Source organism: Struthio camelus, chromosome 12, assembly GCF_040807025.1.
Source record: "Struthio camelus isolate bStrCam1 chromosome 12, bStrCam1.hap1, whole genome shotgun sequence".
Lineage (NCBI taxonomy): Eukaryota > Metazoa > Chordata > Aves > Struthioniformes > Struthionidae > Struthio > Struthio camelus.
Genome location: NC_090953.1, coordinates 26,766,742 through 26,793,684, shown reverse-complemented (window position 1 = coordinate 26,793,684; position 26,943 = coordinate 26,766,742). Strand labels below are relative to the sequence as shown.

General features: G+C 57.6%; 5 non-coding genes across 5 annotated transcripts; 2 read left to right on the top strand and 3 right to left on the bottom strand.

Annotated features, from left to right (window-relative positions):
- Nucleotides 1-4,591: 4,591 nt before the first annotated feature.
- On the bottom strand, nucleotides 4,592-4,663 carry TRNAG-UCC (transfer RNA glycine (anticodon UCC)). The gene has a single exon. It is a non-coding gene; the product is annotated as a tRNA-Gly (tRNA).
- A 2,290-nt stretch (nucleotides 4,664-6,953) lies between these two features.
- TRNAM-CAU (transfer RNA methionine (anticodon CAU)) lies at nucleotides 6,954-7,025 on the top strand. The gene has a single exon. It is a non-coding gene; the product is annotated as a tRNA-Met (tRNA).
- Nucleotides 7,026-14,043: 7,018 nt separating this feature from the next.
- TRNAS-AGA (transfer RNA serine (anticodon AGA)) lies at nucleotides 14,044-14,125 on the top strand. Its single transcript has one exon. It is a non-coding gene; the product is annotated as a tRNA-Ser (tRNA).
- A 666-nt stretch (nucleotides 14,126-14,791) lies between these two features.
- TRNAC-GCA (transfer RNA cysteine (anticodon GCA)) lies at nucleotides 14,792-14,863 on the bottom strand. The gene has a single exon. It is a non-coding gene; the product is annotated as a tRNA-Cys (tRNA).
- Nucleotides 14,864-21,513: 6,650 nt separating this feature from the next.
- Nucleotides 21,514-21,585, bottom strand: TRNAG-UCC (transfer RNA glycine (anticodon UCC)). Its single transcript has one exon. It is a non-coding gene; the product is annotated as a tRNA-Gly (tRNA).
- Between the last annotated feature and the right edge of the window lie 5,358 nt (nucleotides 21,586-26,943).

Sequence of the window (26,943 nt, the reverse complement as noted above, 5' to 3'; positions counted from 1 at the left end):
TTTTGGCCCTGGGATGAACTTGCTAAGGAAAACGGGTCAATTTGGGTGTGGAGTCCCTTTCAGGGAAGGGCACAGGAACCTCTTTGGTCACTGTCCCACGCCTCGGTTCTGCACTCCCCAGTCAGAGCCCCGGGCTGGCAAAGCATGAAGCCCCCGTCAAGTTCTCTAAGGACATACCCATGGAGATCCCCAGGAGTGACTGTCTGCCCTTCCTCCCTTGCAGGGACCTGCCTTGCTCTCTGCCCTCCTCTTCCTCGTCCAGAACCTGCTATCGTTCCCTGGGCCCTAGGCAGTGGAATCTGGCTCTGGTGTGGCCTGACTAGCGCCAGCAATGTCCTCAACTCTGAATACTGGGAATGTTCCCCAAGTTTCCCTGGGGAACGAGGTCAGCCACACCCCACTTCTCCTCTTCCTGTGGGCTGGATTGCTGTCATGGTGGTGACACAACTTTGATACGTGGGCTGCCTCAGCTTGGCAGGTGAATGGAAATGTTTAGGGACTTTACCTCTTTCCCGTTTCAAGGGGGTAGTTGTGCGCAGTTGGGAAGGCGAGGGTTCTTTCAGGCAGAAGGGGGAGATCTGTGTTCAGCTGCAGGGATGCCTGCACACAAGAATCTGCGCCTCCAGCGGATCGTCCCTAACCAAATAGCCAAGTGCATCCTCTGCCACCTTGAACGCAGCTTGAACTGTTTGTTTTGGCAATCTGGTACGACCAGCCTGTCCACCGGTGCTTGAAACCCACCGTAATGGGTCGTATTCCAAAAGTGGGTCAGCGTCCCTGTGCTGTGTTACTCGGAGGGCGTGGGAGCTTGTATGCGCGCAGTGTGTTGTTAAGAGGTGATTGCTGTGACTTCTGTTCAGCCCAATCTTTTTCTGCTGTGACAATCTGATCAGTTTCCATCCTTGCTGCTTCACCCAGAACTGCACCCGGACCTGGGGCAATAAGCAGTGGGTTAGGCAAATCTTTGCTGCCAGGCCCTCAAATCCAGCCTTAAGGTGAGATGTAACGCTTGTTGTGCATTTTAAGAAAACCAGCCGCAGGCCCCTCGGGGACACGCAGCTAGAACTGGATTTTGGAGGGCACAGAGAAAGATGAGGAAAGAAAAGAAAGGCTGATCTGGTGGGGGTCTTGAAAGGGCTGGAGGCCTGAGCGCACTGAGTTCCCAGCTCCACCTCACAGAGCCAGGCCTCGCCATGCTGCCTCTGGCTCTGCTGCACTCTGAGCTCCTCGAGAAAGAGCTCGTGCTCGTCCGCTCTGCTGAGTCTCCTGCTGACGGCAGGACGGTTTGGGGGTTAGGAATTGCTGTAGGTAGGATGTGATTGCCACAAGGTAGAGCTGGAATGGGAAAAGGCAAACGCTTTGCATGCCGCTTGTCCTGGGGAAACGGGCAATTCTCTGTGCCTCACTCAACCCAGGAAACATGTGTCTTGGTCTCTGTGCTGCTTTTTTTCCTTTTTTCCTTCCTGCTCATTAAAGATGTTGTGCAGCATAGCTGGAGACTCGTGGTGGTGTTTCTTTCTCCGCCAGCCTCCGTTAGCCACCCGCTCTGCACAGGAAAGCATTCCCCCCTGTCCTGAGCTTACCTCTCTCTGCCAGAACCTGAGGAGGGAAAACCAAGGATGGAGAATCCACAACCTCTCTGGGCCACCTGTTCCAATGTTCAGCCAGCCTCACGCTAAAGAAGCATTTTCTCACGTTCAAGCTGAATTTCCCGTGTTCAGTTTGTGTGCGATGACTCTTGCCCTGTCAGTGGGCACCACCGAGAAGAGGGGCACCACTCCCTTGGTCTGTCTTCGTTCGACCCTCCCGTTGGATAGTTATACGCACTGGTAAGATGCCCCGTGAGCCTTCTCTTCTCCGGGCTCAACAGTCCCGACTCTCTCAGCCTCTCCTCATATGAGAGGTTCTCCAGGCCCCTAATCATCCTTGTGCCTCTTTGCTGGACTCGTGCCGGTAGGGCCCTCTCTTTCTTCCACTGCGGAGCCCAGAACTGGAGACCGCGCTCCAGATGTGGCCTCTGGAGCGCTGAGTAGAGGGGAAAGCACCACTTCCCTTGACCTGGTGGCAACACTCTTCCTCACGCAGCCCAGCCTACCGTGGGCCGCCTTTGCCACAAAGGCACGTTGCTGGCTTGTGGTCAGCTTGTAGGGTGCCAGGACCCCCAGGTCTTTTCTGCAAAGCTGCTTTCCAGCAGGTCGGCCCCCACCATGCCTGGGTGTTATTCCTCCCTGGGTGCCTGGGGTTATTCCTCGCCGGGTGCAGGGCGTTGCACTTTGCCTTGCTGAACTTCCTGCGGCTCCTGTCTGCCCGTTTCTCCAGCCTGCCGAGGTCCGTCTGAACGGCAGCACAACCCTGTGGCGTATCAGGTACTCCTCCCGGTTTTCTCTTATCAGCAAACTTGCTGAGGGTGCATTCGGTCCCATCATCCAGGTCATTAATGAACAAGTTGAGCAGTATTGGGCCCTGTATCGACCCCTGCGGGGTCAATACCAAGCCTTGGCCACACCAAGCCTTGTGTCCGTCTTTCTTTTGCCTTTTGTTTCCTCTTCCTGGCTGCTCCCTACTCTGGTGTGTGCACAGGACAGAGAAGCAGCAGCCACAGCCACAGTCAGCCAGCCCACACACCAGCTGCCTCTTCCCTTGCCCTCAGCAACAGGCTCTGCCAGCTCACTCTGCATGGACCCTTCCCTGGGAAACCTCCCAGCACCTCTGGCTTGCCATGACCCAGGCACGAGCTGTTCCCAGTTCCAGCCTCCACCAGTTCCTCTGCATTCCCCTCTGTCCCTAGCTTACCTCTCTCTGCTGGAAACCGGGGAGGGAAAACCTCCTCTCCCCCATCACAGCGAGTCCACCTGTAAGCATGGGGCACTGCCCGATTTGAGTGCAGCTCCCCAAACGGATACCAGCGCACCAAAACTAAGCCAACAGGCACAGAAAGACAGAAAACCAGGACAATCGAGTCCACAGGCAAAGGTGAGGTTTCTGTCTTTGTGGGCTTCCGAGAACAGGAGTGTGACTCTGTAAGTGGGTGATCAGGGCACCCTGATGTCTCTCAGGGTCAGCCTTGAGTCCCTCCTCGGAGAGCACGCAAGAGCTGCCTTCGGGGGCGGGGGTCTTCATTTCTTGTGCCCATGTACTCAGCAGGTCTTGCATGCGTGCTCAGGAAGCAGCAGCTTTTCACAGCCTGCCCTAATTTTCCCCGGGTAGGAGACAGCAGCAGTGTTACGAACTATGTATTAGACATCCACATATTCCCATGGGTCTGAAAGCCCACCAGGCTGCCTGTTGTGCCAGAGGAGGACATGAACCCTTTGGCCGTTTGCCCGAGAACCTTTTTCCCACTGGTTGCTGTACTGCTGAGGAGAGGCAGGACTGGGAGGTGTAGGGGGCGGAGGGGCAGAGGGCATAAGGCAGTATGCCAGGGAGGGTGGCAATCGGTATTTCCAGCAGTCAGCAAATACACTAGGGAATGAAGTGGGGAAGATGGATTTGATGAGTCCTTGTGCTCCTTCTGCACTTCAGTATCCTGTCTGGCCTGGCGTCTCCCAAGAGCAATGTTTGTGCCAAGAAGAGCAGACAGGCAAAAACGCGTCCTTAGTGGTGAGCGTTAATGACACGGCAGCAAAAAGCGGACATTTTGTGCTCAGCTGAGCTGTGGAAGGGCACCTTCAGTGCCCTTGACAGGCAGGGTCAAGTTGCCCGTCTGAGCCTGAATCTCAGCTGGAGACCTGGCATTCCTTTGGGAATCAGACACTCCGGGCCTTGTCTCTTTTTTGCTAAGACAGGTGGTTACTTACAGGAGGCACTGGAGGCAAGAAGCACCGGGGCTGCTCAGGAGCAAACCAAGGCCTCGTACTTACAAGCATGCAGCCAAACACCAAGCCACATCCCGTGTCACTGTTCAGTCCCCCAGTTCATGCATTACTCTTCCCAAAGCTGTACCACCCACATCTCCCAGCAGGGACTGCTGCTCGAGTTACACCATCTTTGCAGTAGGTGGAGCTCTTCTGCGGACTCAGGGCTGTTGCCTCTGCCTTCCCTCTCGGGCCAGTCCGCACCTGGCAGCAAGTGAACAGGGCTCTTCAAAGTGTCCTTCCTCCCTCTGCAGGAGCCCCTGGGCATCTGCATGCCAGGTGCCCTTGCAGGGACTCCACTGGTGCCGTCATGTTTCTGGTTCCAGCAGTTAGGGGCTCTGTCAGCTCCCCAGGAGCTTGGTATCTCACGGGCACTTATTTCAGAGCAGAGCTGTTGTGTCCCGGAAGGCCTTCAGCACTTGAGGCAGCAACGTGCCCTTGCAGCAAAGGCGGCTGGCAGCATCCTGGGCTGCGTTAGGAAGAGCGTTGCCAGCAGGCTGAGGGAGGTGTGATCCTTCCCCTCTGCTCAGCACTGGTGAGAGCACATCTGGAGTGCTGTGTCCATTTCTGGGCTTCCCGGTACGAGAGAGACAAGGCCACACTGGAGTGAGCACAGCAAAAGGCCACAGAGAAGGTCAAGGTGCCTCACCCTGCCTGTGCATGCAGCCCTGCCTGGGCTCTTTTCTGGCAGGAGGTGGAAGGGCCTCTGCAGGCGCCTGGGAGAAGAAAAGCGTGCGTGCGTTGGCCGGGAATCGAACCCGGGTCAACTGCTTGGAAGGCAGCTATGCTCACCACTATACCACCAACGCATGCAGACCTATGCCCGCCTCCTGCTCGTCCCAGGCACTCTCTGACCCTCGCTGAGCTTTCAAGACTATCCCGGGAGTCTGAGAGGGGAGAAAGATGCAGCAGAAGGAAAAAGAATAGGAAGCAGCATTGCCCTGCCCCTGCCTCTTCTCCTGATGCTGCAAAAACTTGCAGAAGTTTCCACATAGGACGCCTCCCTTCCCATCACAGAAGCACGTGCATCTCAGCTCTGGCCCCGTGGGAAAAACATGCCCCTGAGAAGAAAATCCATCCGTCCCCAGAGGAGAGCATGTCTCTGTCAGGAAAGGTGTGAGCCTGTGTGGCTGGGAAAGGAGAGAGGGGGTTTGCACGCGCCCTGGCGACTCTGGGGGGAAGCTGAGGGTGACTAGAGGGATGGAGGGTTCACCGGGCACGCTGTTCAGCTGGAGGGACTGTGGCTGTGAGGCTTTGTCCAGGGCTGGAGCCTGGTCGCTCCAGGCAGCCCAAAAGGGGACAGGTGCCCCATAGTTGGCAGGATTCGAACCTGCGCAGGGAAACCCCCATGCGTTTCACGTCCATCGCCTTCCCCACTCGGCCACAGCTTCCTGCCCCAAACCTCTCAGCAGCAGTGATCACGTGCCCTGTGCAATGTCGTCCGGCCTGCTGCGAGTTCCAGGGCCAGGCTGCACTAGGGGGATGGGGGGGGGGAGTTCTCCTTTGCACTCTTTGGACACACCACAGCTGGGCACGCACAGACCCACAGACGAGCACATTCAGACATGGACAGCAATCAGGAACATGAGGGCTGCAATACACCCCAACAGAGGCACTACACCTGGGACTCCAGGGGAAGTGTCTCACTTACCTCCCAGTGCCTGCTGTGGAGTGAGGCGGACTGGACAGAAGGTGCCACCAGATGCCCAGCCCTGGGGAGGAAGCAGAGCTGGGGAAATCCTGGACAAAGACATTCTGGGGTAATTATACTCCTTACAGTCTTATTTCCCTGCTGCTATGCAGGAACAGGCATCCACAGTGATATTTTTCCTTCCCCTTGCGTCAGCCTGAGAGGAAGCAGTGCCCAGCTCTGCGCTCCTCTGGTTCCTGCACATGCAGGAGGCCTGGGTTTCCTTCCCACCCAGGAAGACTATGGGCTCCGTGGGGAGGGGGCGCACCTCTGGGCCCCAGGCCAGAGAGCCTGGACACCGTGTTGAACACAGCTGTGGGGACACCGCGTTGGACACAGCTGCCAGTCAGCTCACCAGCAAGGCCAAGGAGCCCTGACACGCCTGCACGGCAGGTGGGCCTGGAAGGCACATCTGAAGCAGAGCTTTGTCAAGGCAGAGAAGTCCAGGGCCCTGGGAAAGAGGGCACTGCCAGGAAAGCGCCTGGGAATCGTTGCTCTAGCCTGCACCAGTTCCTTCCTAACATCACTTAACTCCTGCCTTCCTCTGCCCTCCCTGCTCCTACTTCCTCCAGCACTGGTTTGCACTAAAGCACCGCAGCTGCTGTCTTTGGTGAGCACAGGGCAGTTTGTAAGAGACAGAGCCAGTCCCTGAGTCCTTCCAGGTGATGGGGCTTTCCCCCTTGGCAGGGTGCCCTGCCACAACTCAGTCATGTGGGGCAGCAAGGGGCCAGCAGGGTTGACTTGGTTTGGGGCTTCCTCCTTCCCTTGCTGCGGACTGAAATGGAGGTGCCCAAAACGTCCTTGGGATGGCAGCAAGAGAGCATCCATTGGGCTCAGGGGTCACTCTAGCGCAGCTCTTCAGGCTTGGCCTGGGCAGCGGCTCTGAGGAAGTGTGTCAGCAGCAGGTCACCAGCAGAGGTGGAACCTGCCTCTCCAGGGCAGAAAGCCACCGGGGGCTCCCAGGGCTCACCAAGCCTGCACAAGGAAAGCACTGTGTGCAGGAGAGGCACGTGACTCCAGGTGGAGGGGAGCCTTTTCCTGGCTAGGAGAGCATCAGACACTCATCCACTCGTTGGGAAGCAAGCGCTCCCAGCACAATGCAGGCAGGCAGGCTGCCCCCTGGCTCTGGGGTTTCTGTCCTCCCCTGCAGAGGCAGCTCAGTTGGGCAAACACAAACTCCCCGCTTTCCCCTGGGTCTGTGCCAGGCAGGAGATGGCGTCATAAGGGCAAACCAAGGCGGCTTCAGCCCGGGCCCACGGCCTTGGGGCTTCCCGGGGGAGACTTTTTTCCTCCGTGGGACCAGGCCCAGGCAGGAGGAACGGCAACCCCCCGAGCCCAAGAGCTGGCACGGTCAGTGCCTGGGAGTGGCAGGGAGGGCCCTGCCATCTCCCCACAAAGCTGCTGGGGGGAGCAGAGTGGCGCAGCGGAAGCGTGCTGGGCCCATAACCCAGAGGTCGATGGATCGAAACCATCCTCTGCTATGGCCCTTTTGCCCCACCCCGCTCCCTGAGAGGTGGGGCCTCTCACTTTGGGCACGTGCACCAGCACTCCCCGCAGTGCTGCGCTCCAGGTCTCTGGCCAGGGCTGGTTGGTGGCTGTGCCACTCCTCAGCCCCTTGTCTGTGCTCCTCCTGCGTTCTCCTTTGCTTTCTCAGCATCTTCTCCCACCTTCTCCTTTGCTTTCTTAGCATCCAGGCCTCCAAAAGTGCCCCCGAGGGGCAGAGACTGCTGTGGTTCACAGGCAGTGGACCACAGAGAGGTCCCCCCACAAGAGTGTGGGTGTCCTGGGCACAAAGCTGTTTCTCCCTTCCCTTCAGGGAGCTAAATCCACAGCTTCCTGATGGCAGGACCCTGCCCTTGCCTTTGTTGAACTTCAGGAGGTTCCTCTCCGCCCAGCTCTCCAGCCTGTCCTGGTCCCTCGGAACGGCAGCACTGCCTTCTGGTGTGTCAGCCACTCCCCCACAGTTTAGTATCCTCAGCAAACTTGCTGCGGGTGCACTCTGTGCCTTCGTCCAGGTCATCGATGAATACGTTGAACAGGACTGGACCCAGGACTGACCCCTGCGGGACAGCGCGAGCTACAGGCCTCTGTGCCACTGACCACAACCCTCTGAGCTCGGCCATCCAGCCGGTCCTCAGGCCACCTCACTGTCCACTCATCCAATCCACACTTGCTGAGTTTACCTATGAGAAAGTGATGGGAGACAGTGTCAGAAGCCTTGCTGAAGTGCAGGGAGACAGCATCCACTGCTCTGCCCTCATCTACCCAGCCAGTCAGGCCATCAGAGAAGGTCAAGCATGATTTCCCTTTGGTGAACCCGTGCTGACTACTCCTGATCACCTCCTTGTCCTCCACATGCTCAGTGAGGACCTCCAGGATGTAGTTGAAGAAGCCCTTCTGGTTGTCCTTGGCATCCCTTGCCAGATTTCATTCCAACTGGGCCTTAGCCTTCCTCGTCGCATCCCTGCACACTCTGACAACGTCCCTGTATTCCTCCCAAGTGGCCTGTCCCCTTTTCCACATTCTGTAGACTTCCTTCTTCTGTTGGAGTTCTGCCAGGAGCTCCTTGCTCATCCATGCAGGTCTCCTGCCCACTTTGCTGGACTTCCTACTCAAGAGGGATGCACCCGTCTTGAGCCTGGAGGAAACGATGCTTGAATATTAACCGGCTCTCCTGGACCCCTCTTCCTGCTAGGGCCCTACCCCATGAGATTCCCCTGAGGAGGTCCCTGAAGAGGCCAAAGTTAGCTCTCCTGAAGTCCAGGGTTGTGATCTGACTTATATTACTTATTGCCCTGCTTCCTCCTCGTAGGAGCCTGAACTCCACTACAGCCAAGGCTGCCCCCAGCCTTCACAGATCCAACCAGGCCTCCTTTGTTTGTTAGCACAAGGTCAAGCAGCACACCTCTCCTTGTTGGCGTCTCCACCACCTGTGTCAAGAAGTTATCATCAGTGCTCTGCAGGACCCTCCTCGACTGTTTGTGCCTAGCTGTGCTCTCTTCCCAGCAGATGTCAGGGTGGTTGAAGTCTCCCGGGAGAACCAGGGCCTCTGATCGTGAGGCTACTTCCAGCTGTCTGTAGAAGGCCCCATTGACTACTTCTTCCTGATCAGGTGGCCTGTAGTAAACCCCCACAACAGTGTCACCCATGTTAGCCTGCCCTTTAATCCTTACCCATAAGCTCTCAGCTTGCTCTTCATCCACCCCGAGGCAGAGCTCCAGACATTCTAGTTGCTCCCTCACATAAAGAGTAACTCCACAGCACCTCGCCTTCCTAGCCTGTCTTTCCTAAAAAGTGCATAGCCATCTTTCCTAAAAAGTGCATAGCCATCCATGACAGCATTCCAGTCACGTGAGCTATCGCACCACGTCTCTGTAACTGCAACGAGATCCTGGCCCTGCAACCGCACACAGATCTCTAATTCTTCCTGCTGATTCCCCATGCCGCGTGCATTGGTGTACAGGCATTTCAGAGAGCCAAATGGGGCATGCAGGCTTCTCAGGAGAGGTGCAAGAGGATGCTCCATAGCCATGTCCCGCGCTGTGCCCCTGGCTGCATGCACCCGCTGGAGGCATCCTGACTTGAGCAGTGTTTTACTGACTATCCTGTCTCTATAACACTCCCCTTCCCCCATCTTGCCTAGTTTAAAGCCCTCCTTGCCAGGCTGGTCAACCTGTTGGCAAAGACACGCATGCCCCACTTGGTGAGGTGGATCCCAGCTCTCTCCATCAGCTCTCTCCATCAGCTCTCTCCATCAGATCTTCAAACAGGGTCCCACGGTCATAGAAACCAAAACCCTGCTGCCAACACCAGCGGTGCAGCCAGTTGTTAACTGCAGCGTTAACTCAGTGAGCATTGAAGCCGTGTGGAGCAGGTGCCCAGAGAAGTTTGGACTCTCCTTCCGTGGAGAGCAAATTCAAAATGTGTCAGGGCCAGGCACTGAGCGACCGGCTCCAGCTTTGGCACTAGTCCTGCTTTGAGCGGGCAGTTGAATTAGAGGCCTCCGGAGATCCCTTCCAGTCTGTCTCGTTCCACGAATTCCCAGCTCCCAGAGAGCGCTGCACTCTCCTCCCTCCTCTGCACCACGGCAGCAAGTGAGCCTCTTCCCCACAGGAACTGGAGCTCAGTCGTTGCTCAGCGCTTGGCTCATGTCCTGTCCTTTCTCTTTGACTCCCCAGCCCCTTTCCCCCCCACACACACTCCTTCAGACTGCCACAGCCTCCCCCCGGGGGTTACTGTGGTAGAGCCCTCCCTACGCAGCCCTCCAGTCCCCAACCAAGGCAGAAGGAAGCCCTCTTGCTTCCCCAGGAACTGGCCATGGGGCGGCATTGCGGGCAAAGTCTTTGGCTTCTCAGTTCATCAGCCTTCAAAGCGCGTGGGTGTGACGCGCCACTAGAGGGGTGTCTGGGATTCTTTCGGATTCCCGAGTTAGCTGCGCTGAACCGGGGAGATTGTCATTTGTCAAGGGTGAGAATTTATTAGAGATGGGAGGTTATAACAAAGCTAAAAGTGCAGTGTAGTATAGCGAGAAATATAACAGAACTGAAAGTACATATACTTATCAGAGCTGTACGGTTAAATCACGGGTGCACGGTGGTACGGTGACCGCTCTCGCCCCTCACGGGCCACCCCTCCGGTACAGTTTTCCCCGGATTCTCCTCACCACGCTGTTGACATTAGGGGCATCCCCACTGACGGGTGGGTCCTCGGGTCTGCAGGCCAGCGGACCATGGGTCCAAGTCCGCAACAAACCCATGGGGCTTCCTCTCTTTTACACCCAGTCGAAACAACGCCAGCCCACAGGTATACAAAAGCTGTATGGCTCTAGTCAATAGCAGAGTGCATACCAACAGGTAACCTCGTGCCCAGCCCAGCCCTCGTACCCAGCATGGGTAGCAATTGTTGGTAACGGTACGCCCAGTAACAGGTCGTTCTGTGGGGGATGGCTCCACAGCCCCTAGATGTTTGTGGTGTGGGTCTGCGGTGTCACTTCTCCTTCATGTGGTCTTGTCAATCATGGGGTGGTTAGAGGGTGTGCCCCCAGGGTGCAGCAACCCCACAGCCATGGTGCACCTGGGGTTCGCTAACTCCTGGGGAGCACCCCAGAGCAAACCCCTCTTCTATGGGCTACACCATCCGGAGTCCCACACTTGCCTGTGTGGCGCCTGCCGGTGGGAAAGACATGCGTACTCTTGCCATGACTCAGGAGCACCGTGACAGCATGTTGGCTTGTCCAGAGCAAGAATACAGAGCTCAGGTGTGCTGAAATCAAATCACAGCTCCAAGTCACACTTTTCTCTCCATTCCCAGGGAGAGAAAGACACCTATATTCTCCAAGGGCAGAGCTGGATTTTTCTGAGTCACTGCGCTGAGTTTCTGGGTTCTTGGAGAGCAGTGGGAGGGTGGCCTTGGGAGACTGTTCAATGAGACCACGGGGCTATGCTGGGCCCTCTTTCTGCCTGCTCCTGGCACTGCTGAGCAGAGAGAGGGACCCCCTCTGTCACAGCCCTGAGGGCACTGATAGGCTTCAGTGCCCTGACCAGCCTCAGCTCGGACCTCCCCCCCCCACCACCATGCACCCTCTTCCTGTGGGCCCAGGAGCCCCATTTAAGCTCAGCCCTAGGCCTTTCCTCTGGCTGCGCTATGTTGTGGGAGTACTAGTCTCTGGCTCTGTCACGGCCATGTCCCTGCCTAGCCATGGACCCCATTGATCTGGACACTGACCCGCGGTCTGACGTCCCAGCCTGACCTCAGACCTGCCTTTTCACCATGGACCTGCCTGGTGATCACTGGACTGCGTCTGACCCTCACCACCCTTGCCAGACCCGATTCTGACCCTGACCCTGAGCTGCAGATTTACTTCCCAGCTTGACCTCGGACCTGCCTCATCACCAGGTGAACTTCCCTGGTGATCTGTACTCTTTGCTGAGCCTCGCTAGCATCTCCAGGCCTGCCCTGTTTGCCTGGCTTGGTGGCGGTGGGAAGGGACCCTGGCAGGCAAGGTCCTTGCCCAGCCAGTCGTGTTATCGCACCCGGCTCCCCATCCCTTAGGGATCAGCCGGCGCTTGCTGCTCCCGGACACTCAGGCTCCTCCTCTAAGAGGCTGGAGCAGCACGGGGTCTGAATGGTGAAAAGCTTTTAAAGAAGCTCTGAAGGTGCCCCTCTCTTTCCACCTTGGTTTTGTCTACAGTACAGGAAAACAGTGACAGATACCGCACAAAAAGCCACTTCTTGGAAGCTGTTCCCCTCCATTTCTTGGTTCTGCAGAGTGGCCTGCAGTGCTCCAGCTGTTGTAAATTCAGCTGCAGAGAGCCTAACGGAGCTGGCCCCTGACCTGCCACCATGGTGCCTGTGTCAAGGGGTCCGGTGGCCTCCCACTTGCATAACCAGGGGGGCACCCAGACCCACATCCTGAGGCAGCAGGAGGTCAGTAAGCCCGCAGTTTCCTGTCGGCTTGCGGAGATGTTTGAGGCTAGCAGAGCATATTTTGTGCATGCGCAAGTCAGGGCTTGTCTGAAAGCGTGGCTCACTCGCTTGCTCACCCAGCGCACGGTGTTTGGCCCTGCAGAAAAGCCAGCTGGACAGGAAAGCGCCCTGCAGAGGCGAAAGCCGCTCTGTTTCTGGCCATGTCCTCTCTCTGCTTCCCTCGTGCTTTCTCCGGTGCTTATGTGGGCCCATGATGAGTGCAGCTTCACAGAGCTGCACCGGGAGAAAGTAACTCCCCACGTAAATCAATGGTTCCCAACCAGCATCACCCTCTACACCAGCTCCCTGTCAGGAGAGTGTCAGAGCCAGCGTGAGGGACAAGGTGGGATTGGGACAGAGGGGCATGTGGCCATCCCTTTCAGCAGCAGCTACTTGTGGGACTGGCACAGCCGTAGCATGGCCTTATCCCGTAATAGCAGGGCTCACCGTTTCAGGAGTCGCTAGTGATAATCGCTCTCGTTGAGCCAAGCTTGCCTGTACAGTCTCTGCAAGCGTGTGCGTGTGTGTGTGCGCGCGCGCATGGGTGGGCGGGGGCAGGAGGTGGGGAGGGGGCCTTGGCAGTGTTCCTTTACAGTGCAAGAAGGGAGATGTGCCCACAGGCTCCATTTGCACCCCAAGCTGTGTGGGGAGGGGATGGCCACACAGGAAAACCCAGAGCCAGGCGGGGGGGCTGTCCATGGTGCCTAATCTACACTCCCAGCCCTAACACACTGCCCCCGCCCACCCAGAGCATCCAGGGGGCTGGGACATTTCTGAGGCAGGAAAAGGTGGCCCTGAGAGGCCCCGCATGGGCAGCTCTGTGGCACCAGCAGAGAGGGCACCCCAAGGCTGGTGGTCTGAGCCCACCGCAGGACGCCGTCCTGCTGGCAGCGGAGCTGGGGAGGTGGTGCTTCCTGACCCACCAGGTTCTGCCCAGCTTGCCCTTCCCCAGCCCCCAGCCAGGCTGGCTTTGGAGGCGGGCAGGAAGAGGAGAGCAGGGGCAGAACTGGGGCCAGCAGGAAGGCTGTGGGGCAGCGGGCACTTCTGTGCCTGAGATGAGCACAGCTGCCTGCCAAGCAGCTGGTCTGCGCTTGACTCCTGGCCATGATAACCTCCACCCTCAGCAGCTCTGCCGCTTCAGTGCCTTCCATGTGCTTTTGCCAAGGCAGGCATTGCTGAAGGAGGAGGGGGCCTGTCTCTCCTGGGCTCTGTGGGGTGCCCCACCGTGGCTGTGCATGCAGGGAGGCTGCAACAAGGGGAGTGGCTCCCCTCAGGGGATGAGAGCTTGCTGGAGAAAGCTGAGCTGTGTTCCAGCAGGAACTTCCCTGAAGGAGGTGGAAGGGCCTCTGCAGGCACCTGGAAGAAGAACGTTTTGTCCGTGTTGTCTGGGAACAAAACCTGTCCTGCACTGCTTGGAAGGCAGCTACGCTCACCATTGCACCACCAGCACATGCGGACCCAGGCGTGCCTCCTGCTCCCCACAGCTCATGAACTGGCTCTGCCTCCTCCTTCCAGCCCCCCTGCACACACATTTCCTCCTCTCACAGTCTCTCCAGGCTCTTCCTCATCACCTCAAAACCCTCACACCTGGGGTGGGGGGGGAGGCCGCAGCTGGGCCATGGCTTCCTTGCAGTCTTTCCCCTTCCACTCCTACTCCTGGGCTCTCTGCTTTCTCTTCCTTCTTATACACCTGACACATTTCCTCTCCACCATCACTGGATGCCTCACACTGCTCCCTTCCTTTTCTCCCCTCCCGCCATGGGGATGCCGGAGGGAGAGTGAAACCATCCTCCAGCATCAGCATATCCCAGAGGCCAGCCTGACAACCAGGCACTGGGAGCTGCAGCCATCGCCCTGGCACCATGTCTCTCAAGGCCTCTCCAGCACTGGCTGCAGGGGCCTCTGGTGCCTGACTGCGTGGTGTCCACAGAGTGGAAAGGACATGCCCCAGCACAGCCTGGCCCTCAAACTCCCCGGGAGCCAGGTGCCTCAGCACAGGGCACCCGCTCACTGCTGCAGAGCAGTTTGGGGCAGGTAGTTGTGGCCGAGTGGTGAAGGCGATGGACTAGAAATCCATTGGGGTTTCCCCGCGCAGGTTCGAATCCTGCCAACTACGGGGTGCCATCTCCTTTTGGGCTGCCTGGAAAGGCCACGCTCCAGACCAGCCCTGCGGGTACGGAGGGTCCCTCCAGCTGCGCAGCTGCACAGCAGCACAGCAGCATGTCAAGCCCGGTCACACAGCAAAACACCCACCCTCCCTCTACGGCTCTGCTCGCTCCTCCCCCCCCCCCAACTTCCTGCAGTCCTGGCAGGCACAACACACCTTTCCCAGGTGCGAAAGGATGAGATGACAAAGGGTGCGTTTAGCCTGTTTAGCCTTTAAGCTCCACTTTATGGGAAAAAAGCCGGTGGAAGCCAGACTCAGCGTTAACTGGTGACGTTGGGAGACCTTCCCTCTTGTGTCACAGACCCTGACCTGTGTGCTAGACAAGGGCAGGAGGTTTCCCGGTGGGTTTCTCTCAGCTCATGCCCTCCAGCTCCCGACAGAGCAGTGGCAGCACAGCCCCTGGGAAGGAAGAGGGGCTGCTCTTGCCCTCCCTGGGAGGTGCAGCACCTTAAGGAAAGGGGAAACCCCAAGGGTGTCATGAGGCGAGAGCCCAGAGAACGAGAAGCCGAGACAGGTCCATGCTGGGCTGTTTGTCCCTCACAGCCTTCCCACTGAGGGATGGGGAAGCAGGCCGCCAAGGCACAGGAGAAGCTCCAGGAAGAAAAGCAGCAGTGGAGGGGGCACCTGGAGTTGAACCAGGGACCTCTTGATCTGCAGTCAAATGCTCTCCCACTGAGCTACACCCCCTGCATCATGCACACCACTGCTGGACTCCCCATGCTCACGTCTGTACGCCCAGCCTTGTCCCTCTTGCTTTTGCTTTTTGCCTCCTCTTCCTGGCTGCTCCCCGCTCTGGCGTGTGCATGGGACAGGCAGCCAGCAGCCACAGCCACAAACAGCTGGCCCACACACCAGCTACCTCTTCCTTCGCCCTCACCAACAGGCTCTACCACCTCAGCCTGCACGCAAGCCACGGCTTCCCTGCTGGGAGCTGCGAGCAAGCACAGCCCAGGCAAGGGCAGGGCCCTTGGCAACCAGGCCCCGTCCCACAGTCTCCAAACAGGCTCCACAGTTCCTGGCTTTGCTGTAGCTTTGCCATATTCCTGGCCGGCCCTGCGAGCCCCTGTAGCAAATGCAGGCTGGGCCCTGTTCTCCCAGCCATCGCTGGCTCAAGGCCTCTGACCCTCCTGCATGTCTGCCCTGTGAGCCCTTGTCCCCCTCCTCCTCAGTGCAGCGGGAAGTGACGCTGTGGTAGAGACAACCCGCTCATGATGAGAAGTGGACAAAATCTTCTGTAGCAGCCCAAGGAGGTTTCCAGGTCACAGACTCCCTTTCCTCATGGGGACGTCCAGCTCCCCAGCCTCTGCCACGAGGGCAACATGCTGGGACTCAGGTAACCCCTGGGGGCTTGTGGAGGGAGTCAGGGATGACTGCTTAGCACAGGAGGTGAAAACAGGGACAGGCGAGAAAGCACAAATAGAGCCTCACTGTCCAGGCATACCGCAATGGTGGTAGGAAAGGCAAAGCTTGGCCTGCGTTGGAACTGGCAGGGCACATCAAGGACATAAAGAAGAGCTTTTACCGCTGCAAATGCTGTTGCTACCGCTGTTCACCTTGAGCCTAGCAAGGCCTTTGTCAAGGCCTTGTCTCTCACAGCATCCTTCGAGCCAGACCGGTGAGTTACAGCCTGGAGCCTGACGACGCTAATGTGAGGGGAAAATGGGGTGGACCGTTGGGCTCAAAGGCCTTTACTCAGTGGGAAAAAGGGCCATCTGGCGACTGCTTCCTAGTGGCCTCCCTCAGGGATCAGTCCAGATGCCAAAAAGCTTTAGGCTTTTTATGGGCGACCTGGACAGTGGGACAGAGGGGCCTTTCAGCAGGTTTGTACAGCAGGCCAGACTGGGTTCTGTTCCCTCAGGACAAGTGCAATGGCAACAACCTGGAGAGAGCTAGTGGCAGAGGAAGAGGCTGAGGGTCAGGCCTGCAGCACAGGCCATATGAGGAAGGTTGAAGGCATTGTTTTTGTGGCGCCTGGAGGGGAGAAGGCAAGGAGGGGAGGAGGGGATCACACTGCCGTCTCCCACCAGCTACAGCGGGTTATGGAAAAGGCAGAGCCAAGCTCTCCTCAGAGGTGCACAGCAAAACAGCAAGGGGCACAGTTCCAGGTGCAACCAGGGAGATGTCAACTGTCTCTTTGGAAGAACAAGTCACAGGGAGCACGGCACAGCCCTGGAAGAGGCTGCCCATGGGAGAGTGGCGTCTCCCTTCATTGCAGCGTTCAGAAGCTGGCCGGACAAGGCCCTGAGCCTCCTGATGTCGCTGGGAAGTTTGGCCTGATTGGAACAGGGCGTTGGCCCAGAGGGCCGCCAGAGATCCCTTGCAACCTGAAACAGTTTGGGCTGCACTGAGTCACGCAGGCCCTGGACCAGCAGCAGAAAGGCAACAGCTTTAAAGGCAGGAGCAGGAGATTGCATAGTGGCACCAGTTGTTTCAGGAAACGTCCCTCAGGAAGGAGGCAGTTGTGGAGGAGCGAGGCCAAAAACCCTGGTATCGCTGGCACGCCTGAAGCCAGGACACCGTCTCCACCCAAGTCAGCAGCACACCGACGCACGTTTCCCTGGAGTTTGGGGGTTTTCCCCACTCTTCCACGTTACGAGGGCTCCCATGTGTTCCGGGAGGCTGAGTCAAAGCCTATTTGGAATTAAAATGCCTTGAGTGGGCCACTCCATCCACGGCCCAGGAAAAACATCTGTGAGCTTTTGCCTCACTGCTCTGACCCACTCCTAAAAAAGCAGGCCATCCAGGCTTTTGGCCCTGGGATGAACTTGCTAAGGAAAACGGGTCAATTTGGGTGTGGAGTCCCTTTCAGGGAAGGGCACAGGAACCTCTTTGGTCACTGTCCCACGCCTCGGTTCTGCACTCCCCAGTCAGAGCCCCGGGCTGGCAAAGCATGAAGCCCCCGTCAAGTTCTCTAAGGACATACCCATGGAGATCCCCAGGAGTGACTGTCTGCCCTTCCTCCCTTGCAGGGACCTGCCTTGCTCTCTGCCCTCCTCTTCCTCGTCCAGAACCTGCTATCGTTCCCTGGGCCCTAGGCAGTGGAATCTGGCTCTGGTGTGGCCTGACTAGCGCCAGCAATGTCCTCAACTCTGAATACTGGGAATGTTCCCCAAGTTTCCCTGGGGAACGAGGTCAGCCACACCCCACTTCTCCTCTTCCTGTGGGCTGGATTGCTGTCATGGTGGTGACACAACTTTGATACGCGGGCTGCCTCAGCTTGGCAGGTGAATGGAAATGTTTAGGGACTTTACCTCTTTCCCGTTTCAAGGGGGTAGTTGTGCGCAGTTGGGAAGGCGAGGGTTCTTTCAGGCAGAAGGGGGAGATCTGTGTTCAGCTGCAGGGATGCCTGCACACAAGAATCTGCGCCTCCAGCGGATCGTCCCTAACCAAATAGCCAAGTGCATCCTCTGCCACCTTGAACGCAGCTTGAACTGTTTGTTTTGGCAATCTGGTACGACCAGCCTGTCCACCGGTGCTTGAAACCCACCGTAATGGGTCGTATTCCAAAAGTGGGTCAGCGTCCCTGTGCTGTGTTACTCGGAGGGCGTGGGAGCTTGTATGCGCGCAGTGTGTTGTTAAGAGGTGATTGCTGTGACTTCTGTTCAGCCCAATCTTTTTCTGCTGTGACAATCTGATCAGTTTCCATCCTTGCTGCTTCACCCAGAACTGCACCCGGACCTGGGGCAATAAGCAGTGGGTTAGGCAAATCTTTGCTGCCAGGCCCTCAAATCCAGCCTTAAGGTGAGATGTAACGCTTGTTGTGCATTTTAAGAAAACCAGCCGCAGGCCCCTCGGGGACACGCAGCTAGAACTGGATTTTGGAGGGCACAGAGAAAGATGAGGAAAGAAAAGAAAGGCTGATCTGGTGGGGGTCTTGAAAGGGCTGGAGGCCTGAGCGCACTGAGTTCCCAGCTCCACCTCACAGAGCCAGGCCTCGCCATGCTGCCTCTGGCTCTGCTGCACTCTGAGCTCCTCGAGAAAGAGCTTGTGCTCGTCCGCTCTGCTGAGTCTCCTGCTGACGGCAGGACGGTTTGGGGGTTAGGAATTGCTGTAGGTAGGATGTGATTGCCACAAGGTAGAGCTGGAATGGGAAAAGGCAAACGCTTTGCATGCCGCTTGTCCTGGGGAAACGGGCAATTCTCTGTGCCTCACTCAACCCAGGAAACATGTGTCTTGGTCTCTGTGCTGCTTTTTTTCCTTTTTTCCTTCCTGCTCATTAAAGATGTTGTGCAGCATAGCTGGAGACTCGTGGTGGTGTTTCTTTCTCCGCCAGCCTCCGTTAGCCACCCGCTCTGCACAGGAAAGCATTCCCCCCTGTCCTGAGCTTACCTCTCTCTGCCAGAACCTGAGGAGGGAAAACCAAGGATGGAGAATCCACAACCTCTCTGGGCCACCTGTTCCAATGTTCAGCCAGCCTCACGCTAAAGAAGCATTTTCTCACGTTCAAGCTGAATTTCCCGTGTTCAGTTTGTGTGCAATGACTCTTGCCCTGTCAGTGGGCACCACCGAGAAGAGGGGCACCACTCCCTTGGTCTGTCTTCTTTCGACCCTCCCGTTGGATAGTTATACGCACTGGTAAGATGCCCCGTGAGCCTTCTCTTCTCCGGGCTCAACAGTCCCGACTCTCTCAGCCTCTCCTCATATGAGAGGTTCTCCAGGCCCCTAATCATCCTTGTGCCTCTTTGCTGGACTCGTGCCGGTAGGGCCCTCTCTTTCTTCCACTGCGGAGCCCAGAACTGGAGACCGCGCTCCAGATGTGGCCTCTGGAGCGCTGAGTAGAGGGGAAAGCACCACTTCCCTTGACCTGGTGGCAACACTCTTCCTCACGCAGCCCAGCCTACCGTGGGCCGCCTTTGCCACAAAGGCACGTTGCTGGCTTGTGGTCAGCTTGTAGGGTGCCAGGACCCCCAGGTCTTTTCTGCAAAGCTGCTTTCCAGCAGGTCGGCCCCCACCATGCCTGGGTGTTATTCCTCCCCGGGTGCCTGGGGTTATTCCTCGCCGGGTGCAGGGCGTTGCACTTTGCCTTGCTGAACTTCCTGCGGCTCCTGTCTGCCCGTTTCTCCAGCCTGCCGAGGTCCGTCTGAACGGCAGCACAACCCTGTGGCGTATCAGGTACTCCTCCCGGTTTTCTCTTATCAGCAAACTTGCTGAGGGTGCATTCGGTCCCATCATCCAGGTCATTAATGAACAAGTTGAGCAGTATTGGGCCCTGTATCGACCCCTGCGGGGTCAATACCAAGCCTTGGCCACACCAAGCCTTGTGTCCGTCTTTCTTTTGCCTTTTGTTTCCTCTTCCTGGCTGCTCCCTACTCTGGTGTGTGCACAGGACAGAGAAGCAGCAGCCACAGCCACAGTCAGCCAGCCCACACACCAGCTGCCTCTTCCCTTGCCCTCAGCAACAGGCTCTGCCAGCTCACTCTGCATGGACCCTTCCCTGGGAAACCTCCCAGCACCTCTGGCTTGCCATGACCCAGGCACGAGCTGTTCCCAGTTCCAGCCTCCACCAGTTCCTCTGCATTCCCCTCTGTCCCTAGCTTACCTCTCTCTGCTGGAAACCGGGGAGGGAAAACCTCCTCTCCCCCATCACAGCGAGTCCACCTGTAAGCATGGGGCACTGCCCGATTTGAGTGCAGCTCCCCAAACGGATACCAGCGCACCAAAACTAAGCCAACAGGCACAGAAAGACAGAAAACCAGGACAATCGAGTCCACAGGCAAAGGTGAGGTTTCTGTCTTTGTGGGCTTCCGAGAACAGGAGTGTGACTCTGTAAGTGGGTGATCAGGGCACCCTGATGTCTCTCAGGGTCAGCCTTGAGTCCCTCCTCGGAGAGCACGCAAGAGCTGCCTTCGGGGGCGGGGGTCTTCATTTCTTGTGCCCATGTACTCAGCAGGTCTTGCATGCGTGCTCAGGAAGCAGCAGCTTTTCACAGCCTGCCCTAATTTTCCCCGGGTAGGAGACAGCAGCAGTGTTACGAACTATGTATTAGACATCCACATATTCCCATGGGTCTGAAAGCCCACCAGGCTGCCTGTTGTGCCAGAGGAGGACATGAACCCTTTGGCCGTTTGCCCGAGAACCTTTTTCCCACTGGTTGCTGTACTGCTGAGGAGAGGCAGGACTGGGAGGTGTAGGGGGCGGAGGGGCAGAGGGCATAAGGCAGTATGCCAGGGAGGGTGGCAATCGGTATTTCCAGCAGTCAGCAAATACACTAGGGAATGAAGTGGGGAAGATGGATTTGATGAGTCCTTGTGCTCCTTCTGCACTTCAGTATCCTGTCTGGCCTGGCGTCTCCCAAGAGCAATGTTTGTGCCAAGAAGAGCAGACAGGCAAAAACGCGTCCTTAGTGGTGAGCGTTAATGACACGGCAGCAAAAAGCGGACATTTTGTGCTCAGCTGAGCTGTGGAAGGGCACCTTCAGTGCCCTTGACAGGCAGGGTCAAGTTGCCCGTCTGAGCCTGAATCTCAGCTGGAGACCTGGCATTCCTTTGGGAATCAGACACTCCGGGCCTTGTCTCTTTTTTGCTAAGACAGGTGGTTACTTACAGGAGGCACTGGAGGCAAGAAGCACCGGGGCTGCTCAGGAGCAAACCAAGGCCTCGTACTTACAAGCATGCAGCCAAACACCAAGCCACATCCCGTGTCACTGTTCAGTCCCCCAGTTCATGCATTACTCTTCCCAAAGCTGTACCACCCACATCTCCCAGCAGGGACTGCTGCTCGAGTTACACCATCTTTGCAGTAGGTGGAGCTCTTCTGCGGACTCAGGGCTGTTGCCTCTGCCTTCCCTCTCGGGCCAGTCCGCACCTGGCAGCAAGTGAACAGGGCTCTTCAAAGTGTCCTTCCTCCCTCTGCAGGAGCCCCTGGGCATCTGCATGCCAGCTGCCCTTGCAGGGACTCCACTGGTGCCGTCATGTTTCTGGTTCCAGCAGTTAGGGGCTCTGTCAGCTCCCCAGGAGCTTGGTATCTCACGGGCACTTATTTCAGAGCAGAGCTGTTGTGTCCCGGAAGGCCTTCAGCACTTGAGGCAGCAACGTGCCCTTGCAGCAAAGGCGGCTGGCAGCATCCTGGGCTGCGTTAGGAAGAGCGTTGCCAGCAGGCTGAGGGAGGTGTGATCCTTCCCCTCTGCTCAGCACTGGTGAGAGCACATCTGGAGTGCTGTGTCCATTTCTGGGCTTCCCGGTACGAGAGAGACAAGGCCACACTGGAGTGAGCACAGCAAAAGGCCACAGAGAAGGTCAAGGTGCCTCACCCTGCCTGTGCATGCAGCCCTGCCTGGGCTCTTTTCTGGCAGGAGGTGGAAGGGCCTCTGCAGGCGCCTGGGAGAAGAAAAGCGTGCGTGCGTTGGCCGGGAATCGAACCCGGGTCAACTGCTTGGAAGGCAGCTATGCTCACCACTATACCACCAACGCATGCAGACCTATGCCCGCCTCCTGCTCGTCCCAGGCACTCTCTGACCCTCGCTGAGCTTTCAAGACTATCCCGGGAGTCTGAGAGGGGAGAAAGATGCAGCAGAAGGAAAAAGAATAGGAAGCAGCATTGCCCTGCCCCTGCCTCTTCTCCTGATGCTGCAAAAACTTGCAGAAGTTTCCACATAGGACGCCTCCCTTCCCATCACAGAAGCACGTGCATCTCAGCTCTGGCCCCGTGGGAAAAACATGCCCCTGAGAAGAAAATCCATCCGTCCCCAGAGGAGAGCATGTCTCTGTCAGGAAAGGTGTGAGCCTGTGTGGCTGGGAAAGGAGAGAGGGGGTTTGCACGCGCCCTGGCGACTCTGGGGGGAAGCTGAGGGTGACTAGAGGGATGGAGGGTTCACCGGGCACGCTGTTCAGCTGGAGGGACTGTGGCTGTGAGGCTTTGTCCAGGGCTGGAGCCTGGTCGCTCCAGGCAGCCCAAAAGGGGACAGGTGCCCCATAGTTGGCAGGATTCGAACCTGCGCAGGGAAACCCCCATGCGTTTCACGTCCATCGCCTTCCCCACTCGGCCACAGCTTCCTGCCCCAAACCTCTCAGCAGCAGTGATCACGTGCCCTGTGCAATGTCGTCCGGCCTGCTGCGAGTTCCAGGGCCAGGCTGCACTAGGGGGATGGGGGGGGGGGAGTTCTCCTTTGCACTCTTTGGACACACCACAGCTGGGCACGCACAGACCCACAGACGAGCACATTCAGACATGGACAGCAATCAGGAACATGAGGGCTGCAATACACCCCAACAGAGGCACTACACCTGGGACTCCAGGGGAAGTGTCTCACTTACCTCCCAGTGCCTGCTGTGGAGTGAGGCGGACTGGACAGAAGGTGCCACCAGATGCCCAGCCCTGGGGAGGAAGCAGAGCTGGGGAAATCCTGGACAAAGACATTCTGGGGTAATTATACTCCTTACAGTCGTATTTCCCTGCTGCTATGCAGGAACAGGCATCCACAGTGATATTTTTCCTTCCCCTTGCGTCAGCCTGAGAGGAAGCAGTGCCCAGCTCTGCGCTCCTCTGGTTCCTGCACATGCAGGAGGCCTGGGTTTCCTTCCCACCCAGGAAGACTATGGGCTCCGTGGGGAGGGGGCGCACCTCTGGGCCCCAGGCCAGAGAGCCTGGACACCGTGTTGAACACAGCTGTGGGGACACCGCGTTGGACACAGCTGCCAGTCAGCTCACCAGCAAGGCCAAGGAGCCCTGACACGCCTGCACGGCAGGTGGGCCTGGAAGGCACATCTGAAGCAGAGCTTTGTCAAGGCAGAGAAGTCCAGGGCCCTGGGAAAGAGGGCACTGCCAGGAAAGCACCTGGGAATCATTGCTCTAGCCTGCACCAGTTCCTTCCTAACATCACTTAACTCCTGCCTTCCTCTGCCCTCCCTGCTCCTACTTCCTCCAGCACTGGTTTGCACTAAAGCACCGCAGCTGCTGTCTTTGGTGAGCACAGGGCAGTTTGCAAGAGACAGAGCCAGTCCCTGAGTCCTTCCAGGTGATGGGGCTTTCCCCCTTGGCAGGGTGCCCTGCCACAACTCAGTCATGTGGGGCAGCAAGGGGCCAGCAGGGTTGACTTGGTTTGGGGCTTCCTCCTTCCCTTGCTGCGGACTGAAATGGAGGTGCCCAAAACGTCCTTGGGATGGCAGCAAGAGAGCATCCATTGGGCTCAGGGGTCACTCTAGCGCAGCTCTTCAGGCTTGGCCTGGGCAGCGGCTCTGAGGAAGTGTGTCAGCAGCAGGTCACCAGCAGAGGTGGAACCTGCCTCTCCAGGGCAGAAAGCCACCGGGGGCTCCCAGGGCTCACCAAGCCTGCACAAGGAAAGCACTGTGTGCAGGAGAGGCACGTGACTCCAGGTGGAGGGGAGCCTTTTCCTGGCTAGGAGAGCATCAGACACTCATCCACTCGTTGGGAAGCAAGCGCTCCCAGCACAATGCAGGCAGGCAGGCTGCCCCCTGGCTCTGGGGTTTCTGTCCTCCCCTGCAGAGGCAGCTCAGTTGGGCAAACACAAACTCCCCGCTTTCCCCTGGGTCTGTGCCAGGCAGGAGATGGCGTCATAAGGGCAAACCAAGGCGGCTTCAGCCCGGGCCCACGGCCTTGGGGCTTCCCGGGGGAGACTTTTTTCCTCCGTGGGACCAGGCCCAGGCAGGAGGAACGGCAACCCCCCGAGCCCAAGAGCTGGCACGGTCAGTGCCTGGGAGTGGCAGGGAGGGCCCTGCCATCTCCCCACAAAGCTGCTGGGGGGAGCAGAGTGGCGCAGCGGAAGTGTGCTGGGCCCATAACCCAGAGGTCGATGGATCGAAACCATCCTCTGCTATGGCCCTTTTGCCCCACCCCGCTCCCTGAGAGGTGGGGCCTCTCACTTTGGGCACGTGCACCAGCACTCCCCGCAGTGCTGCGCTCCAGGTCTCTGGCCAGGGCTGGTTGGTGGCTGTGCCACTCCTCAGCCCCTTGTCTGTGCTCCTCCTGTGTTCTCCTTTGCTTTCTCAGCATCTTCTCCCACCTTCTCCTTTGCTTTCTTAGCATCCAGGCCTCCAAAAGTGCCCCCGAGGGGCAGAGACTGCTGTGGTTCACAGGCAGTGGACCACAGAGAGGTCCCCCCACAAGAGTGTGGGTGTCCTGGGCACAAAGCTGTTTCTCCCTTCCCTTCAGGGAGCTAAATCCACAGCTTCCTGATGGCAGGACCCTGCCCTTGCCTTTGTTGAACTTCAGGAGGTTCCTCTCCGCCCAGCTCTCCAGCCTGTCCTGGTCCCTCGGAACGGCAGCACTGCCTTCTGGTGTGTCAGCCACTCCCCCACAGTTTAGTATCCTCAGCAAACTTGCTGCGGGTGCACTCTGTGCCTTCGTCCAGGTCATCGATGAATACGTTGAACAGGACTGGACCCAGGACTGACCCCTGCGGGACAGCGCGAGCTACAGGCCTCTGTGCCACTGACCACAACCCTCTGAGCTCGGCCATCCAGCCGGTCCTCAGGCCACCTCACTGTCCACTCATCCAATCCACACTTGCTGAGTTTACCTATGAGAAAGTGATGGGAGACAGTGTCAGAAGCCTTGCTGAAGTGCAGGGAGACAGCATCCACTGCTCTGCCCTCATCTACCCAGCCAGTCAGGCCATCAGAGAAGGTCAAGCATGATTTCCCTTTGGTGAACCCGTGCTGACTACTCCTGATCACCTCCTTGTCCTCCACATGCTCAGTGAGGACCTCCAGGATGTAGTTGAAGAAGCCCTTCTGGTTGTCCTTGGCATCCCTTGCCAGATTTCATTCCAACTGGGCCTTAGCCTTCCTCGTCGCATCCCTGCACACTCTGACAACGTCCCTGTATTCCTCCCAAGTGGCCTGTCCCCTTTTCCACATTCTGTAGACTTCCTTCTTCTGTTGGAGTTCTGCCAGGAGCTCCTTGCTCATCCATGCAGGTCTCCTGCCCACTTTGCTGGACTTCCTACTCAAGAGGGATGCACCCGTCTTGAGCCTGGAGGAAACGATGCTTGAATATTAACCGGCTCTCCTGGACCCCTCTTCCTGCTAGGGCCCTACCCCATGAGATTCCCCTGAGGAGGTCCCTGAAGAGGCCAAAGTTAGCTCTCCTGAAGTCCAGGGTTGTGATCTGACTTATATTACTTATTGCCCTGCTTCCTCCTCGTAGGAGCCTGAACTCCACTACAGCCAAGGCTGCCCCCAGCCTTCACAGATCCAACCAGGCCTCCTTTGTTTGTTAGCACAAGGTCAAGCAGCACACCTCTCCTTGTTGGCGTCTCCACCACCTGTGTCAAGAAGTTATCATCAGTGCTCTGCAGGACCCTCCTCGACTGTTTGTGCCTAGCTGTGCTCTCTTCCCAGCAGATGTCAGGGTGGTTGAAGTCTCCCGGGAGAACCAGGGCCTCTGATCGTGAGGCTACTTCCAGCTGTCTGTAGAAGGCCCCATTGACTACTTCTTCCTGATCAGGTGGCCTGTAGTAAACCCCCACAACAGTGTCACCCATGTTAGCCTGCCCTTTAATCCTTACCCATAAGCTCTCAGCTTGCTCTTCATCCACCCCGAGGCAGAGCTCCAGACATTCTAGTTGCTCCCTCACATAAAGAGTAACTCCACAGCACCTCGCCTTCCTAGCCTGTCTTTCCTAAAAAGTGCATAGCCATCTTTCCTAAAAAGTGCATAGCCATCCATGACAGCATTCCAGTCACGTGAGCTATCGCACCACGTCTCTGTAACTGCAACGAGATCCTGGCCCTGCAACCACACACAGATCTCTAATTCTTCCTGCTGATTCCCCATGCCGCGTGCATTGGTGTACAGGCATTTCAGAGAGCCAAATGGGGCATGCAGGCTTCTCAGGAGAGGTGCAAGAGGATGCTCCATAGCCATGTCCCGCGCTGTGCCCCTGGCTGCATGCACCCGCTGGAGGCATCCTGACGTGAGCAGTGTTTTACTGACTATCCTGTCTCTATAACACTCCCCTTCCCCCATCTTGCCTAGTTTAAAGCCCTCCTTGCCAGGCTGGTCAACCTGTTGGCAAAGACACGCATGCCCCACTTGGTGAGGTGGATCCCAGCTCTCTCCATCAGCTCTCTCCATCAGATCTTCAAACAGGGTCCCACGGTCATAGAAACCAAAACCCTGCTGCCAACACCAGCGGTGCAGCCAGTTAACTCAGTGAGCATTGAAGCCGTGTGGAGCAGGTGCCCAGAGAAGTTTGGACTCTCCTTCCGTGGAGAGCAAATTCAAAATGTGTCAGGGCCAGGCACTGAGCGACCGGCTCCAGCTTTGGCACTAGTCCTGCTTTGAGCGGGCAGTTGAATTAGAGGCCTCCGGAGATCCCTTCCAGTCTGTCTCGTTCCACGAATTCCCAGCTCCCAGAGAGCGCTGCACTCTCCTCCCTCCTCTGCACCACGGCAGCAAGTGAGCCTCTTCCCCACAGGAACTGGAGCTCAGTCGTTGCTCAGCGCTTGGCTCATGTCCTGTCCTTTCTCTTTGACTCCCCAGCCCCTTCCCCCCCCACACACACTCCTTCAGACTGCCACAGCCTCCCCCCGGGGGTTACTGTGGTAGAGCCCTCCCTACGCAGCCCTCCAGTCCCCAACCAAGGCAGAAGGAAGCCCTCTTGCTTCCCCAGGAACTGGCCATGGGGCGGCATTGCGGGCAAAGTCTTTGGCTTCTCAGTTCATCAGCCTTCAAAGCGCGTGGGTGTGACGCGCCACTAGAGGGGTGTCTGGGATTCTTTCGGATTCCCGAGTTAGCTGCGCTGAACCGGGGAGATTGTCATTTGTCAAGGGTGAGAATTTATTAGAGATGGGAGGTTATAACAAAGC